The sequence below is a fragment of the Mastomys coucha genome, unplaced genomic scaffold, assembly GCF_008632895.1.
Source record: "Mastomys coucha isolate ucsf_1 unplaced genomic scaffold, UCSF_Mcou_1 pScaffold14, whole genome shotgun sequence".
In the NCBI taxonomy this organism is placed as follows: domain Eukaryota; kingdom Metazoa; phylum Chordata; class Mammalia; order Rodentia; family Muridae; genus Mastomys; species Mastomys coucha.
Window position 1 is genome coordinate 1,793,425 of NW_022196896.1, and position 17,050 is coordinate 1,810,474.

General features: G+C 34.6%; 1 protein-coding gene across 8 annotated transcripts in view; it reads left to right on the top strand.

The window, feature by feature from the left end:
• The window catches only part of Lingo2 (leucine rich repeat and Ig domain containing 2), a 1,215,328-nt gene that overhangs the window by 894,414 nt on the left and 303,864 nt on the right, over positions 1 to 17,050 (top strand). For 7 of the 8 annotated variants that reach the window (XR_004117723.1, XM_031366384.1, XM_031366385.1 and 4 more), the window contains one exon: positions 6,968 to 7,130. The exons of the other annotated variant lie outside the window; for it this stretch is intronic. The gene's annotated coding sequence lies outside the window, so the exon portion shown is untranslated. The remainder of the gene's footprint in view (positions 1 to 6,967; positions 7,131 to 17,050) is intronic. 8 annotated transcript variants of the gene reach the window in all.

Below are 17,050 nucleotides of genomic sequence, written 5' to 3' on the forward strand. Positions count from 1 at the left end.
AAAAAAAGTGTTTTTCAAGACAGCAATAAGGCTGAGTGGTGAATGGTCTGTCACCACAAAACCAGCAACCAGTACTTGATTTCAAGGATGGACAGGATGGATGGAGGGTACAAACCTTCTGAAGTTGTTCTAAAACAACAGATTTGCCTAACGTGTAGCATATAAAAGCATTGTAATAGTTTTCTTACTGTTGCTGTAATAGAACTCTAACAAAAACTAAAATGGGAAAAAAGGGGTTGCTTAGCTTTTACACTGTGGTGGCTTGAACAAGAATGGCTCCCTCAGGCTCATATATTTGACTACTTGATCCCCAGGTAGTGGAACTTTTCAGGAAGAATTAAGGGATGTGGCTTTGTTCAAGGAAGTGTGTTACTGGGGGCAGACTGAATTAAAAACAAAATATCTTTTCTTGGTATGGTGTCTCAACCTCCACTACTTTGTATTCATGTGAGTTAAAATAATATTTTAAGCTCTGGTCTTCTCATTGTGAATTAGTGCTAAAAAAGAAAAAAAAATCTCATCCAGGGTCCAGTATCGCTGCCTGGTGCCTATGAATCAGGATGTAAAGTTCTAGTTAATGATCAGTGTAATGCTTTTTTGCTTCTAGTGAGATGATAATGCCTCTGCAAGCAAGTTCCAAGTTTAATGTTTTCTTTAAAGTTGCCTTGGTCACAGTGCCTCTTCACAGCACAGAACACATACCCCAAGATACATATCATAATCACAATATATCATTCAGAGAAGACAGCAACAACCTGGAATCAGGAGCTAAAGCAAAACCTTTAGAATGAGAAATGTCCCTTATTAGAATGTTCCTAAAGGCATGCTCAGGCTGTTTTGTTTTATTCTGTTTGTTCTTAAACTATCTCATGACCATATGCTGAAGGCGACACTGACGACAGTAGACTGGGTCCTTATTCATCAACCATTAACCTACATTCCACAGACTTTCCTACAGTTCAACACGAGAAGGTCTTTTCTTCATCTGCATTCCTTCTTTATAGACAAAACAAACAAACAAGCAAATAAACAAACAAACACAACAACCAAATCAGCACACACTCATAAATTAACATATACAAACACACTAATGTAATAAAATTTAAAATGGATTCTTTAAAATGAATAATCTCAAAAAACAGCAGAGAATAAAAAAATTATAAATCTCAAAAACAGGAGAAAGTTAAACCACTTAGAAAACAGATTGAATAGAATAAAAATGACTTAATTTGTAAAATCTTAAAAATGATTTTTATGATTATTATCGTCATCTTGTATTTCATTGTATTCTCATTCAGTAACTAACATACATAGTTGGAAATAAATATATGAAAAATATTTGTATCATATTGTAATAATGAATGTTGATTTAACAGGTAGCTTTAAACTATTGTCATAGTCACTGTGCTTTCCATGACCATTGTGACAAATAAATATATCTTTCTCACTGCTGTGAAAAAATAGATGATTAAAGCAAATTAAAGAGAGTATTTATTTTAACTTAGAGTTTGATGACAAGACTCTTCAAGGCTAAGAAAGCTTGGACACAAGACCTAGTGGTATTTCATCATAATGCTTCTACCTTTAGATAGCACAGAGTGATGGTGTTCTCATTCTCTATATATAGTAGAAAACTTTAGTGTGGGTCCTCCCATTTTATTTAACCCAATCTACAAGTTTTCTTAGATAAGGCCAGAGGTTGATCTCTTAGGTGATTGTAGCCTCTGTCAAGCTGACAATATTAGCTATTGTAACCACTCAATAATCTTATCTTAGAGCAGAATATATGCATCTAAATCTCTATGTGGCCCTTGTGAAAGCAAACAGAGTAATACAGAAAGTGTGTGTAACAATTTAAACAAGAAAGTGCTCTATCTTCCTTCACTTTGCAAATACAAATATGAAAAGTTACCTAGCCTGAATGTAATACAAACTACATAGATTTTTTTATAATATAGACTACATAGGATTTTTATCATGATTACTTGTATACAATAATTAGATTCATTGTTAAAGTTCAAGAGTGCTAATGTTATCATTAACATTCAAAAGCTAATTAGGTAAATGTTTCAGTGAATTTCAAGTCCACCAGCTAAATGAGTTAATGAAGGAAGATTTAAGTATAGCAGAACTATCATATTCTGTGGCAACCTCACATGTCAGTTATGGGCAGTAATCATTTCCTACTGTGATCTTATGCTTGGCCAATACAGCATACAACCAGTACTTACTGCAATACTTACTTACTGTATGACATTACTTAGTGTGGAACGGTTATTTTCAAAGCTTTCCTCCACAGTGACACACTTTCTCCAACAAGACCACACCTACTCCAAACAATGTTACACCTTCTAATTGTGCCACTCCCAAGCATTTAAACACATGAGTCTAGGGGAGCCATCCCTAGTAAAACCACCACATAAATATATTTAAGAAATATGGGACACTATGAAAAGCCCACATCTACAAATAATAGGAATAGAGGAAGAAGAAACAAAGGCACAAAAATTACTTCTAACAAAGTCATAAAAAAAAAATTCTCTAACCTAAAGAAGGAAGTGACTCTCAGAGGAAAAGAATCTGACAGAACACCAAATAGACAAATACAAGAACACGTAAAAATAGCATCTACCATGATCAAGTAGGCTTCATCTCACAGATGAGTAGACATGTAAATCAATAAGTATGATCCACCATATAAACAACCTGAAAAACAAAAACTGTATGATTATGTCATAAAATGCAGAAAAAGCCTGTGACAAAACCTAAAACTCTGTAATGATAAAAGTCTGGGAGTGACTAGGGATAATAGAGGAGATTTACAGCAAGCTCACAGTCAACATCAACCCAAAGAAAGTCAAAGTATTTCGACTAAAATCATGAAGAAGACAAGCATGTCCTCTCTCTCCATGTAGTACTTGAAGTCATAGCTGGAACAAATTAGATACCTGAAGGAGAACAATGAGAAAAGAAAAGAAAAACAGTCAAAGTATCTTTATTTGCAGATAGTATTGATGTATACAATCCTAAAAATTCCATCAGGAAACTTATATAATCAATAAACAGTTTTGGCAAATTTGCAGAATACAAAATCAAACCATAAAACATCTTATACACATATAACAAGCCAACTGAGAAAGAAATCATGGAAACAATATTTTCTATAATACCCTCAGAAAATACCTTACGATAATTATAACCAGTGTAATATTGAAGTAAAAAATTGAAGAACTTATCCAAAGATGAAAAGATCTCTTATGTGCATGGTTGGTGGGGGTTACTACAGTGAAGAAGGCCATTCTACCAAAGTAACTATAAATTCCATGCAATCCCCATCCAAATTCCAACACAATTCTTCACAGATCTTACAAAAACAATTTTCATCTTCAAATTAAAACCCAACACAGCTAAAGCAACACTGAATTAAAAGAACTATGGAAGTATCACCAACTCCAATCTCAATTGTACTGCAAAGCTAGAATATTAAAAAATAGCAAGGCATTGGCATAAAAACAGATACATTGATAAACTGAATCAAATTGAAGACATAGATATAAGCCCACACATCTTCAGACACCTGACATTTTATAAAGTCAGAAACACACACTGGAGTAAAATGGAGTATCTTCAAGAATTGGTGCTGGTCAAGCTGGGTGGCTACATGTAGAAGGCTGCAAGTAGATCCATACTTAACAGTGTACACAAAACTCAAGTCCAAAGGGACCAAAACCTCAACATAAGGGCAGATACACAGTCAGACAGGAGAGAAAGTGGGGAATAATTTTGAATTCATTGTCAAGGGAAAAGACTTTTCAGGACACTGATAGCACAGGCACTAAGAACAACTTACAATTGGGAGCTTTGTGAAAGTTAAAAGATTCTGTATGGCAACACATACACACACACACACACATAAAGAAGCATTCCAAAAAATGAGAATATATACATATATATATATGTATATATATATATACATATATGTATATATATGCATGTATAAGCAGCCCACAGAATGGCAAGTGATTTTTCACCAAGCACACAACCAATAGAACACTAATAATGAAAGTATAAAAAGAAGTAAAAATGGCTGCACATCAAAAAACAAATATCCCAATTTTAAAGGGTCCAGATCTCTATAAAGAGACTCTCCGAAGATAAAAATAAGTATCTGCTTGCTTCTATGTGGATGTTAGCGTTTATGATTTTGATAAGCAGGCTGCAAACCATACACAGAGATTAGGTATAGAGTAAGGTATTAACTGCAAGGAAGGGAAAATAAAATAGATTCTGTGGATGGCCTAGGTGATGGGACTAGGGAAAATAAAAGAAGAGAATTGAATGGAGAGCCTGGAGGAAGGCAGCATGACTGACACACATACAAGTTCACGGAGACCATGGCAGCCTGCACAGGGTCTGCCATGTTTGGAGCCAGTTGGGGGTCCCAGCACTGAGAAGAGTGGTGGAAACAAGCTCCCATTTCAAATTCAAACTATCTCCAATTAATCACGACCTACAAAGAGAAAACTAGCTTTCTCCAATGGAGTCTCATTGGGTATAGAAACCACACTAAAGGACAGGTCCAATGCCCAACAGCAGATGGCCAGCACAAAACTAACTCAGTGCTATTTGGGGGGGGCATTTTGTTTCATAGTGCTTTGTCTGTGCATTTTTTTTTAACTTCACAGGTCTGTTGCTTATCTATTATGGTTTTCAGTTTTGTGTTTTTATGGGATTCCTGTGTGTGCAAATGTGTGTCTCTGCATTTTTTTTTTTTTGCCTTTTCTTTGTCTTTTTTTTTTTCTGTTTGTTTTGTTCTATTCTGGTTTGTTTGTTTTTATTTTATTTTTATATGCCTGTTATTTTTTTAAGAGAAAGAAAAAAAGAGTGTCAACTTGGGTGGGTGGGGAGGTGGTGAAGCTGTTGGAGGAGTTACCAGAAGGAAATCTGTGATCAGAATATACTTCATAACAAACTATTTTCAATTAAAAATATAATAAACAAATAGTTGCTGAAGGAACTACAAAGAACATTCCCTATGAAGAATTGATCAATATGTGTTCTGTTTAATGAATGAAATAAATTAGCTTTACAAGCAAATTGTTAATGTTTTATAACAAAATTTTATAACAAATCACAGTGCCAACATGTAAGACTTGGTACTAAGTCACAGATGGCTACTTCCAAGGCAGGTAGTTCTCAGAAATTTCTCATTTCTAATCCTTTTTTGAGGCTTGACAATTATGCTTATAAATGGTTTCCTGTTATCTGTCCTCCAATATATGGCTTCTTCAATATCCTGCATCAAGGGAAAAAAAACAAATATTGGTTTCTTTTATAATATAATTGATTTGATCATGATTTAAGCATTCTGAAAACAGGTACATAGAAATATTTGGCATGAATAAAAGTAATTTGTACCTATAATCTAACTGAGGTTAATAAGTTCTGGAACTTGGATTGACAGGCTGGAAATTCAAAGCTGTGTGTGTGTGTGTGTGTGTGTGTTTGTGAGTGTGTGTGTGTGTCAGACAAGGGGAGAGAGAGAGAGAGAGAGAGAGAGAGGGAGGGAGAAAGAGAGAGAGAGTCAAGGTAAAGCACCTGTTTAAATTATAACATGTACATTATAATCCATAAACACAACTCTATTTTTCAAAAATGGTATTTTGAAATATTGTATTTTAATGAGGTTTGGGCCTTTGTTTTCTTATCATCCTTGCTGAAATATAACAGTAGGCTCTCTGCCTGATGAGACTTCTGATAAAGTCTCCATGTAGCCTTCTGGGAATAGTTGAAACTCTAACTGAAGTTGCATAGGGATCTATCTATCGTATTGTGGCTTGTTAAATTCAGATTTTACACCTGTGTCCATGAGCCTGAAGAACATAATCATTCAAAGAGTCTCCCCATGGACTTAGCAAGAATATTATATATTAAAATTATATATATATATGAATGTATATATAATGAATTATTATTTATATATATTATATATGTAGATACATGTGTGCATGTAGATAGATAGATAGATAGATAGATAGATAGATAGATAGATAGATAGATAGGAAGAGTTGTTCTAGATTTTAAAGAGTATCTGTTCTTAAAGTTACTTTGGGAAGACCACCAAATAGCCTTGTCTCTCAGTACCATTCTGCTTTCCTAAGGAACTCAGTTGTTTGTGTGGCAGGCATCAGCACAGGAAAAAGTAATGACTGTGCTAATGCATTTTCCCCATCAATGGATGTGAGAAATGTTTGTGAGTTTAAACAATGTATGTATTTAAATGGACTTTAGCAATCAGACCATTAAATGTGAGATTGCTCCCACACAGTGATCTGATTAGCTTCTTAGACTTTGGCTACCCCTTTCCTTCTCTTTATAATTTTGCAATCTGTACCTTGCCATGGGTAACAGGGACTGCTGAATTTATAATAGTACTTTGGGCTCAAGGGTGTTTCTCATGCATTTTGTTAAAGAGGTGACCTAATTTTTATAGTAAAAATGGTGGCTTTGTGTGGGGTGTCAGAGCTCACAAAATATATTGATTGGTCCATACCATCATGGGACATCTGTTCTTGCTCTTGAAGTTTTCTCAGTGGCATCTCTTTGACCTTAAAAGTATGTGTAGAGTCAGAAAAATACTCTGAGTACTGGAGGTGGTCAGTTCCATGAAGATTGAGGTATATTTAATAATATGAATGAGTTTTAATAGTAATTATATTTGCTGATACTTGTAGCATGAATAGGTCAATGAAAGCATGGAGAGGAAGATATGCACCGTGGGAATGCTTTCTGAAAAGCACGCAGTTCAACCTTCCAGCTTTGTGTGTCTTAGCATCCTGAGTGGCGTTGGAGTCCCTTACATATTGCATTAAGATTCCTGTACTGACTGAGAAATGAAGGCCTCCTAGTCCTAGGACGTGACTCACTGTTTTTCAATCATAATGAAGAAAGTTATTGTTTGTTGCAGGCATGTTTCAAGCAGTTGGCTGGTGGGACTTTGAGAGATGCTGCTGCCTGTGACGTGGTGGAGTTACCATGATCAAGCACTCAGTTCGGATTTCATCCAGTGGCCATGATCTTTGTCTGATAGACGGCGGCAGGGGTTGGATTTTTAAAAAGGAGCAAACCAGGTAAGGTGCGAGGGAGACATCTGCTCATTCATCACTCATACCAAAGGCTTTAGTATGCTTCCAGGACATACTGAATAATGTATAGCTTTGTGGTTGATTTTCTAAGTGCACTGAAGAGGTTGTTGAAGAATGAGACTTCTTTGATTCACAATGTATAGAGTAATAATTAAGTCTTTATTTTTTTCTCTCAAGGGAAGAGAGAGGATATTTTAAGGTATACATTAAGCAGGCTTGATGATACTCTAGATTTTAATTAAATGTAATAGCCAAAACTTGCAGCTGATAGAGTTCTCCTCTATAAGGAGTTATGAACTCTAATGACATCAGCAATTGTACTTTTAAAAGTGTAGTAGGGAAAATGTTGATATATTTATATAATATATAACATAGAAATGTAAATATGAGTCCATAGTATGTGATCTTATAAACATTCTTTATGCTTGCTTCAGTTCAGAAAATTATACCATTATTCTTGCTTTTCTTTTATTGACAGCATTTATTGTTCTGAATTCTATTCATATAGTATCTAAAATGATGTTGCATGGTCAGACTGGTATTGCTTAAAGAGTAGATAATAAGAAACTCATTCAAATCTTACCTAATTTTTTGTTTCACTCTGAAAAATTTCTACTTATTACCCAAGATCAGATCTTATATTTCTCATTGACTCTCTTCAACTCTGAAACACATTTTAATTGATCAACAGTTAACCTAGCAAGCCACCAGAAGTTTTGTTCTATGCCTTTCAGAGAGTCAGCACTTTTCTTTAATGCATTTGAAAGTTAAGTTTTCTTTAGACTGAACTATAAACATAAAAATCATGAGTACAAGTTTTTAGTGTTGAAAACAAGTGGGTGAGGTAAATGTGGCATACAACCATTTGAGTTCTTCAAAATTTTTGTATATATCCCCTTTTAACTTTCTGAGAGAAAGGAATGCCACTCATCCAATATAGCATGTGTTATATATGATATATATAAACACACACACCTGCCCACACATACAGAGTCCATTAGAAACTAACATATGTGAATGGAAATTATACTTTGTAAAATCTTGCACATTATATGTTACATAATAACGTAGTCTATATAATCATTTGGATGTTAATTAGGACATCCAAGGTGTTAGCAATCAACAAATTATAACAAGCCTAACAAGAATACTTTCCTAACCACTTATCAACATGATGCTACAGACCATGAATGTAAAAGGGAATCTTTTATAGATTCAAATCTGTGTTGGAAGTTATAAACATGTGGCAGAAATTGGAATGTGTTACCGTCAGTGCTACCTCGCCAAGTTGCTGCCCAGACCTCGGATTTCCAGATTTGACAGACTGTACTGATGGATAGCTTGTTTCCTTTTCAATGCCATGGTGTCATCCACATTTGGAAGTTTTATGGATCTATAATAAACTTAAATACTAGATTCATTACTGGAACAAAGATCAATCCAACCATATAACACACTCTTATTCAATCCCTATCATGTTTTCCTGCTACATTCCAAAACACTGCTAAATTGGTTGGGACTTATACTTGTGTCTGAGGTTCTCAGGATTCTCAAGTCTTTAAGATTGCTTTTGATGAATACAGAGGAATATTTATCATAATTGTGTGCATTTTAGTATTTTCAACAAATCTGGTTTCATATCAAAACTTCATTTTTGTAAAAGAGAGTATTGTAAAGGAAAATAAAATGGCCTGTTTTCAAGAAAAACACTCATGTGACAATCCAATTAGCCATTATCTTGCCACAAAGGTAGAGATCCCTGTTATTTGTGAACTGCACTTTCATTCTGTAGGATATTTTGTTTCTGAATTGCTTCAGTCATTGGTTTGGGAGAAAGGTGCAGTGAGCAATAAGAAGCAGCTTCCCTTCAAGGTCCTTTGAAGTAAATTTTGTTAGTTACAGCAGAGATAGCACCTTCTTCAGTAGTGTGTGAAAACATAGTTTGTAGGTACCCTCTAGAATACATCTTTGGTTGAAATTAAAGATTTTTTAATGAACAGAAATATATACATTGTTGCTTTATAAATCATATTAATTTTCTAACTGTTTTATTTTCTGTTATCTGGGTGTCAGTTGCCTGATTTAATCATGATATAGCCTACTATCAAGAAACAAAAATGTCATGCTTTCCAAGTGCTATTTCTCAAAAGTTTATTTAAAATATCCATGAAATTTTGCTTGATTTTTTAGCTTAGAAACATTTTATTCTTTCCTAAAGTGCTCTTGAAGGAAAGGTTTAGAATTATAGTATTCTGAGCTATAGTATAGTATAGAACATAGAAGCAATATTAAGCTATAAAGACAGGATATGAAAGGTGAGATTGTTTTCCAAAGCACTTCTAATAATAGTTTACTCCATGTAACAAGATGTGTAGTCTCCAAGGCAGTTCATGAAAAACATTTGGGTTCCCTCTATATGCAGTGCCTCTATGCTCACAACCTGCAGAGAAGGAAGCGAGGTCTTGCCAGTATATTTCTTCTCATTCTGAGGACTTCTGATATAAAATCTTGAATGTTTCATAAAGCAGATCCTCTATCACAACAATTATCATATGAACTTAAGTGCTTTCTGATGCCATTCATTTGCCCTGTGAACATTGCTGGAATTTATAACCAATGTACAACAATATGGACACAGAAACAAAATAATACCTTTCTCTTCCTTTCTATCAAATAAGTAGTTTAATTCTACAAAACTGGACAAACACACGAAAATATACCATGAAATGTGAAAAGCTCACTTTTGACATTTGAAATGTGACAAAATACGTTAAACTCATTCATCAAATTTTTACTTTTACCATGAGATGGATTGTTAAGCACAGAGTTTGTTAAAAAGATTTTAAGATGAGAGAGACATGTTATCCACCCAACTAAAGAGAAAGAATTTTAGGATATGACAAACAGATATGAGAGCATATCTCATTATAAAATCTGATAGCCTCAACATGGTGCTAAAATGAACATCATGTCAAAAAAAAATATCGAACATCATGTAGTAGGACATAGGATGAGATGGAAGACTTGACATATAGGTAGTGGCTGAGTTGAAGGACCTTGTGTGTACAGATATATTAAAATAGAAATTAATGATATTAGTATAAACCACCTTACAGTTTCATCTGTATCCTGGCAGAGGGTAGAGTGGAGGCATGAGAGGGTGTGTAGAGAGGTAAAATATACAAGGACTGCTCAGATACCTCCCTGCAGAAAATGTGTATATATTAGCTGACTGAATCAGCACGGCCAGCAATATTCTTTGTCTACCAAAAGCTCTTGCATGCTGTCAAACGATAGCTATAGCTAAACAATTGTGTTTCTGTGAAAATAGACTCCTGTGCTTCTACCTTCTAACATGCTTAGGAATAACTTTAAAATCCTTCACACAAAAGGTAAGCTTTTGACTGTCTTGTTTTCAACACACAGGCACTGATACACAGAGGCACACAAACTCTGAGTGTGTGTGTGCTTGGAATTTAACCTCAGATCCTCTGCTTGAAATTTATGCTTCAATTAAGATGGGGGCAGCTGCTACCCACTTTACTCTTCCCATGAGACTTTTACCTCTCAGGCTTTATCCTTCCCTTCCTCGTTTTATCATGACATCAATCACTGTGTTTCATTCCTCAGGAGCCCAGCATGCATGGCAGGCACATTTTTATGTCCAGAAAGCAAAACTACCCTACTTAGCATGTACTGCTTACTTAAACTTAATTAAGAAATTCTGCTAAAAGCATCACATCTTTCCTACCACAATGAGCATTTGATGAAAATAATAGGGAAGACATGAAGATGTAGGGAAAGAAAAATTATGAAAATGTTCAGCAAAAATGGTCACTAACAGTCTATGCTTTCTTTACACAATCCCTCAGTGAGCCAGGGCACACAACCACCTCCAGCAGAGGAACTTCATACGTTGCAACATCATTTTCACTCCAGTTATTTAATTGGAAATTACTATAGCTGCAAGTCATTTCTCAAGTATGCCAGAATCTGGGTATTTGTATACTTATTTTTAGGTGCATTCTTTGACAGTCTGTGTAAAACTTAGTATCCTTGCTCTAACTATACAGTCAGGGAAATATTGATATTATTCATTGAAATATAGGTTAAGGCTGACAACATTAACGCTCTTCCTTAAGACCTAATTCTAGAGCCATTAGATGTACATTAGATGTGTCTATGACTAAAGGAGTGTCTAAAACCTGTGTTTTTGGCAATAGACTGCATAGCTCTCTTTGTGGATCAGCAGAATAGTTTACCTCTTCCCTGGAAGTAAATGAAATGGTCAGGAAATGTACTTAGTGTTGTAAATGCTCAGTGTTAGTTTTATTTTGTTGTTTTGCTGTTTTGTTTTGCTTTCTTTTGTCATCATTATCATTTACTTTTAATATCTGGACTCTGAAGGAATTTTTGTTGAGTTCTAGAAACTTCCTATTGAAGATGGCAGCAGCTTTATAAATCATGGTTATGGTTATAGCCTTTAGGAGTGTTCTGTTTAACTTCATATTATCATTCATATTATAATAATATTTCTGGTGGATTATATCAACATTTTATTTATAATCAAAGATTATAATTTTTTCTTAATAAATTATAGTGTTTAGATTCAATCCAAAAAAAAAAAAACCCCTGGAACTCTCTAAACTAAATGTTAATACAATTTTTCAGCTGCAACAGTTTACTTGTCTGTTCACACAGTTCTCTAATTCAGAAATACTTGAGTTTGAAATCAATCAAGCCAGATCTATAACTATGCCTCTAACCATTTTTATTCCATATAGAGGAGGAATATTATTACATTTGAAATGAAAAGTTTGAATTAAAACTTCATTTATTATGGTCCAATAATACTTTATAAATGGGTATCATGATTAATTTCACATGTCAATAAAGACTGTAATAGGAGAATACAGATACATCAATGCAGATACATCAAAGATAATTACCCGAGTAGCTGGACAGAGTACTGTGGAGTCTTGGTAGTATGCAGCTTCACTCTTCTTAATGGAAGTCACATCTCCTTACTAAGGACATGATGGAAGAAACTGTAGGTGAAACAATGGTATTGATAAATGTAGAGAGAAATAAGCAGAGCTGAATCAATGGACCTTCTAGAATAGGACAAAGTGTGTCCATGACAAAGCAAGACTGGCTAGCCGCTCATCTTCCCTTAGAAGCTTACTATTACCCTCATGTAGGTAGAAGGAGTTGATATTGATGAGAAATTGGTCATGGTTGCTAAAAAAGCATGATGTTGAATGGATTAAAATCCAAGCAGCCATGCCAAGGGCTAACAGTCTAATAAAATATGTGCAAGAGGTTTTGGACTGAGAGGTAGAAAATCACTGAGTGAGAAAATTGAACATTTCATTAGAAAGGATTTATTCACTGAGGTTTAACAAGAAATTGTCATATGACTGCTGAATATTTTTACAAAGTCTTTTCTGCAGAAATGTGGAAGGGACAATAGCCAGACTGAATCAGTCATGTCACTTTCCATGAACTCTAACTTGATAATGATAAACACCAAAAATTAAATATTAGTTCTGTGTAAATCTATATTTTCCCTGCAATGAAAGCATAGTTATTGCCATATTTGAAATGAAGAAACTGCAAAATAGAATAATACATTTCCCAGGCACATATAGTTAACATGTCAAGATTTTTCTCCCAAGGTCTGTTCTTTACAAAAAGCATATGACATTTCATATCACTTTGGTTTTCAGTTTTTAAACTAACAAGCCAATCCTTTTACCAATATGTATGTTTATAGTTCACTTAATTGTGTGATACATTGATATGATGCTATGTAACTTGCTGTTCATTGCTCGTGGGTATATTTGCATCTTTGTGTGTGCATGTGTATGTGTATTTATGGTGCTTGACTTTTGAATTTGAAGGAGGACAGATTTCAATGCTTCTGTTGTGTATCAGCCCATTGCTACAATGAGAGCAATAAACTGTGATTCTCAACAAATGTTTGCTGAAGGTACTGTCAACAGTCACCTGTGTTTGTGTTGTGAGCTGGCAAAAAACACTTTCTTTTCGGCTGCTGTTTCTTAGTTGCATCTCATCTTCCCTTCTTACTTTTCTTCTCTCCTTTCCTCTCTTCAACCTCTACAGCCTCTTGCCTTTACCTCCTATCTGTAGATAAACTAACATGTTTTGCTTTGTATTTTCTCTGTCTAAATCAATACCAACTGCAATCTACAGCAACATATCCTTTATAGAGATATGAAAGCTATCAATAAATATATAATTATCTTTTATATTCAATAGAATTCAAGACAGTAAAGAATTATTTTAAGTAATCTGTATATCTTTGAATTCACTACACAACCTAGGCTGACATTGAACTTGTCTGCAGCAACCTCAACTTCATGCCTTTCACAAGCTTAATAATAATGTTCAAGATTCAGATTGCATTTTACATGTATAGTCCAGGCTAATTCCAAAACCAAAGACCCTTGTATCAGCTGCCTCATGAGAACCATCAAAATATTTTTCTGAGTATAATTTCATGGATTCCAGGCCATAAACACTTCAGCTTCCTGTTTTTCTTCCAGATAGACTCAAAACAATTTTTATCTTAAATGATAACTTTGTTCTTAAGGCCTGTATGATGCCAACAGCAATTTAGATGTATGTGAAACATAAGAAGAATCAGTAGATCTGTGAATCAGTATAGAAAACCATAGCTACACAGATTCTGAGAAGGTGTGATAGTGGGCTGGAACATCCATAAAATCTCTGTGAACGTTGTCAGTCTACAGCTAGACCTTGGTACAAGTATAATAAATCATATGTATCATAAAGAAACTGTAGGCTATCTTTGCTTGAGTGTAGCTAGGGCAGAGGTAGGAAAAAACTTGTCTGATATAGGTAAGAAAAGCAGGATCCATTTGATTTTAGGGGAGAATTTCCAAAGTCAGGAACAGAATAAGAGAAGATATTTGGGAGCTAGGTTATGGAAGCCAAGATATGTCAGGGTAAATATTCTGGATACAAAGTCTGATTCTGTTCACTCGAGAACAATCAAAATGCTTGATTACCATGAAATATACAGAACAATGGGCTTCAGGAAACCTAAATCAAGTAAACTTGGCTTTTGAAAATTACTCATTTTTGTCATTTACCCAGCAAGTGGATTGGCAAGGATAAACCATTGAAAAGGTAGGATCCATTTGAGCTCAATGTCTAAATGAAATTATAAAGGAAGAACTATCTGGGTGGAGTTAGGAGTGGCAGACTGTAGAGTGAAACCACATGGTGTAACTGAGTCGCTGCAGATTTAGAGCTGACAGGTTTTTACTCATACTCTCTAATAAGACACTACCTGAGTGTATGACAGTTCTTATCATGGGAAATTATAACTTTAGAAAGATGTCATGACAGACTTTGAATACTCCCTCTGCCAACAATAAGCCAGTCTTTGCTGCTGTTGCTCTTCTAAAGCTTAGATGCTATCCCTCATGAAGTCAAGCACTGGCAAGGTCATTCAGCATAACAGTACCACATACTTTATCACTTCCTAGGAACCTAAAATGCCCTAAATGTTATTGTTTGTACTTTTTATGGAGTTTCCTGAATACTTCAGAATTAACCTATGCAGAAGTGAAAATATTGTGGCTCCTTATAAATGTACCTACCTGAGAACTTTGATGTCTTACTCCTTGACTATTTTGTAGTCTGTGGTCTTTTCCACTTTTAGTACCACATTGTAATTTGGAGCCCAGTTTTATTACCAAGAATCATTTGATAGCCTTGTCCTTTAAAAATAAAATTCCTGTCTAGAAGATCATCCAGATCCCAGGATATGTGTCTTAACAAGGAAAGATTTCACCAAGTTTATAGTCACCAGAAAACAGTAGAGGCTGGGAAAGGGAGGGAGCCTAGGATGGAGTTGAGAAGAGATAGAGGGAAGAGAAGAGAGAAACAAAGAGTAGGAGAAGAGACAGACAGACAATAAAGGAAGAGAGACAGACAGACAGACACACACACACAAACACATGAGAAGAGAGAGCATACATGAGAGAGAGAGAGGGAGAAGGAGAGGGAGAGGGAGAGGGAAAGGGAGAAGGAGAGAGAGAGAGAGAGAGAGAGAGAGAGAGAGAGAGAGAGAGAGAGAGAGAGAGAGAGAGAAAGAATTCTAGTAGTAATCTTTTACTACAACTCCAGCTCTCTGACCTCAGGTTTATTGATCTCAAAGCCCACATTAAACATCATTGTCATACCCTGAAGGATAAAGTATTTATATCTTAACACAGAATAGAAACTTGGTATGATCAAACTGTTTATCTCTTGGAGTTTATAAATTTCATGAATCTTTTAAAATATTTTGCCTCTGTTATCATGCACTGTTTGTCTTCCCCTGGTATAATATGAGGTTCTTAACTCCTCCTCTTTGCCCACTGAAGCAGTGTCCACTACATTTACTTCTCTCATTAGAAAGTGGGTCCTTAAAGACAAACACCAGTTCCTATTCATCTTTGTTTTCCTAAGATATTTATATCAGTTTTGGCACATATAAATGAACATATGCCTTTTCTTCTCAGTCATATCAAGATTAACTCATATAATTCTTTATCAGTTTTCATGACTAGAAATCAAATCCTGATCTTGTTGTCTTAACTTAACTCAAATGTCATTATGAGATATGAGAAAAGAACAGTGGGTTCTAGAAAGTCAAGTAATAAATTGCGGAGGCTGGAAAATATGATGGAAATGATCAAAATTGAAAATAAATTCTGTCTCTCCCACTGAAAATACTGCAGAAGGTATTCATCAGTCCTAAATGTGATTGTATGAAAACTACACTAGTGATGTGAGCAATTAAATTCGTTAGAGGAAAATGATAGAAAGATTATCAGTTTAATTGAACTTGCTGATTTCATATGGCTAAGCCTAAGCTAGACTTTAAAGATCAGTATATATTTTTTAAAATATATCTTCCTTGAATTTAACATGCCCAATATCATACTTGTATCTACTCTAGATGAGTTATTGAAAACTCTAAATAAAAAATATTACAAAATGAGATATATTTACTGTCATCATCCCATCACTAAAATAAAGTATGACTAAGATTTCATGCCATTTGTCCTAAATTGACAAAGTAAGAACATTTATGAATAATATGACAGGCATCACAAAAACAATCTATACTAATAATTCAACACAATCAATTAGTTTCTGGAAGTGTGATCACAAGTGAAATGGTACATAGTGGATGTTAAAATATATATCTCAGTGGCAAAATGGGCTTATCATGTGCAAGAAGCTGGGTTAACAGCCCCCCCAGAATACATAGACACAAATACAGACATACACAAACACACACACACACACACACACACACACACACTAAATGAATAGTTGTTAAAAAATGCTGGGTATCATTCCTGTTGAATTCATACTGCTTTTCACATCATTGAAAAAGTGAAAATTTGTAAGTTAAAAAAATCTGAAGTCAGGAATGAATGACTCACAAATTCCAAGTAACTTCTTATTCTAATCTTGAATCTCTCTAAGATATAAATATTAACATTTAGATGTACAAATGGGATATTGTATGAGTAAATGGACCATATTTATTGTAATATAGTGTGTAAGCTAACTTAATTTTATTTCAAAATAATGTTTATTACATTGTATGAAGTTATAGTAAAATAGTAGCACACTTCTTTGGAAGAAATAGGTAGTTTTTTTTCTCTATTTGATTTTTCACCAAACAGAATTCTTAATCACAACTTAGAGAATTTTCACCATTACTGTCCAGAAGAGAACAATACATTACAGTTTGATTTCATTTGTCCCAAATTCTGATCACCATTCCCAAATGAGTGATAGTTATCCCACTCCTGTGAGATAGGACCTATAGTTCATTCTTTTTTTTTTTTTTT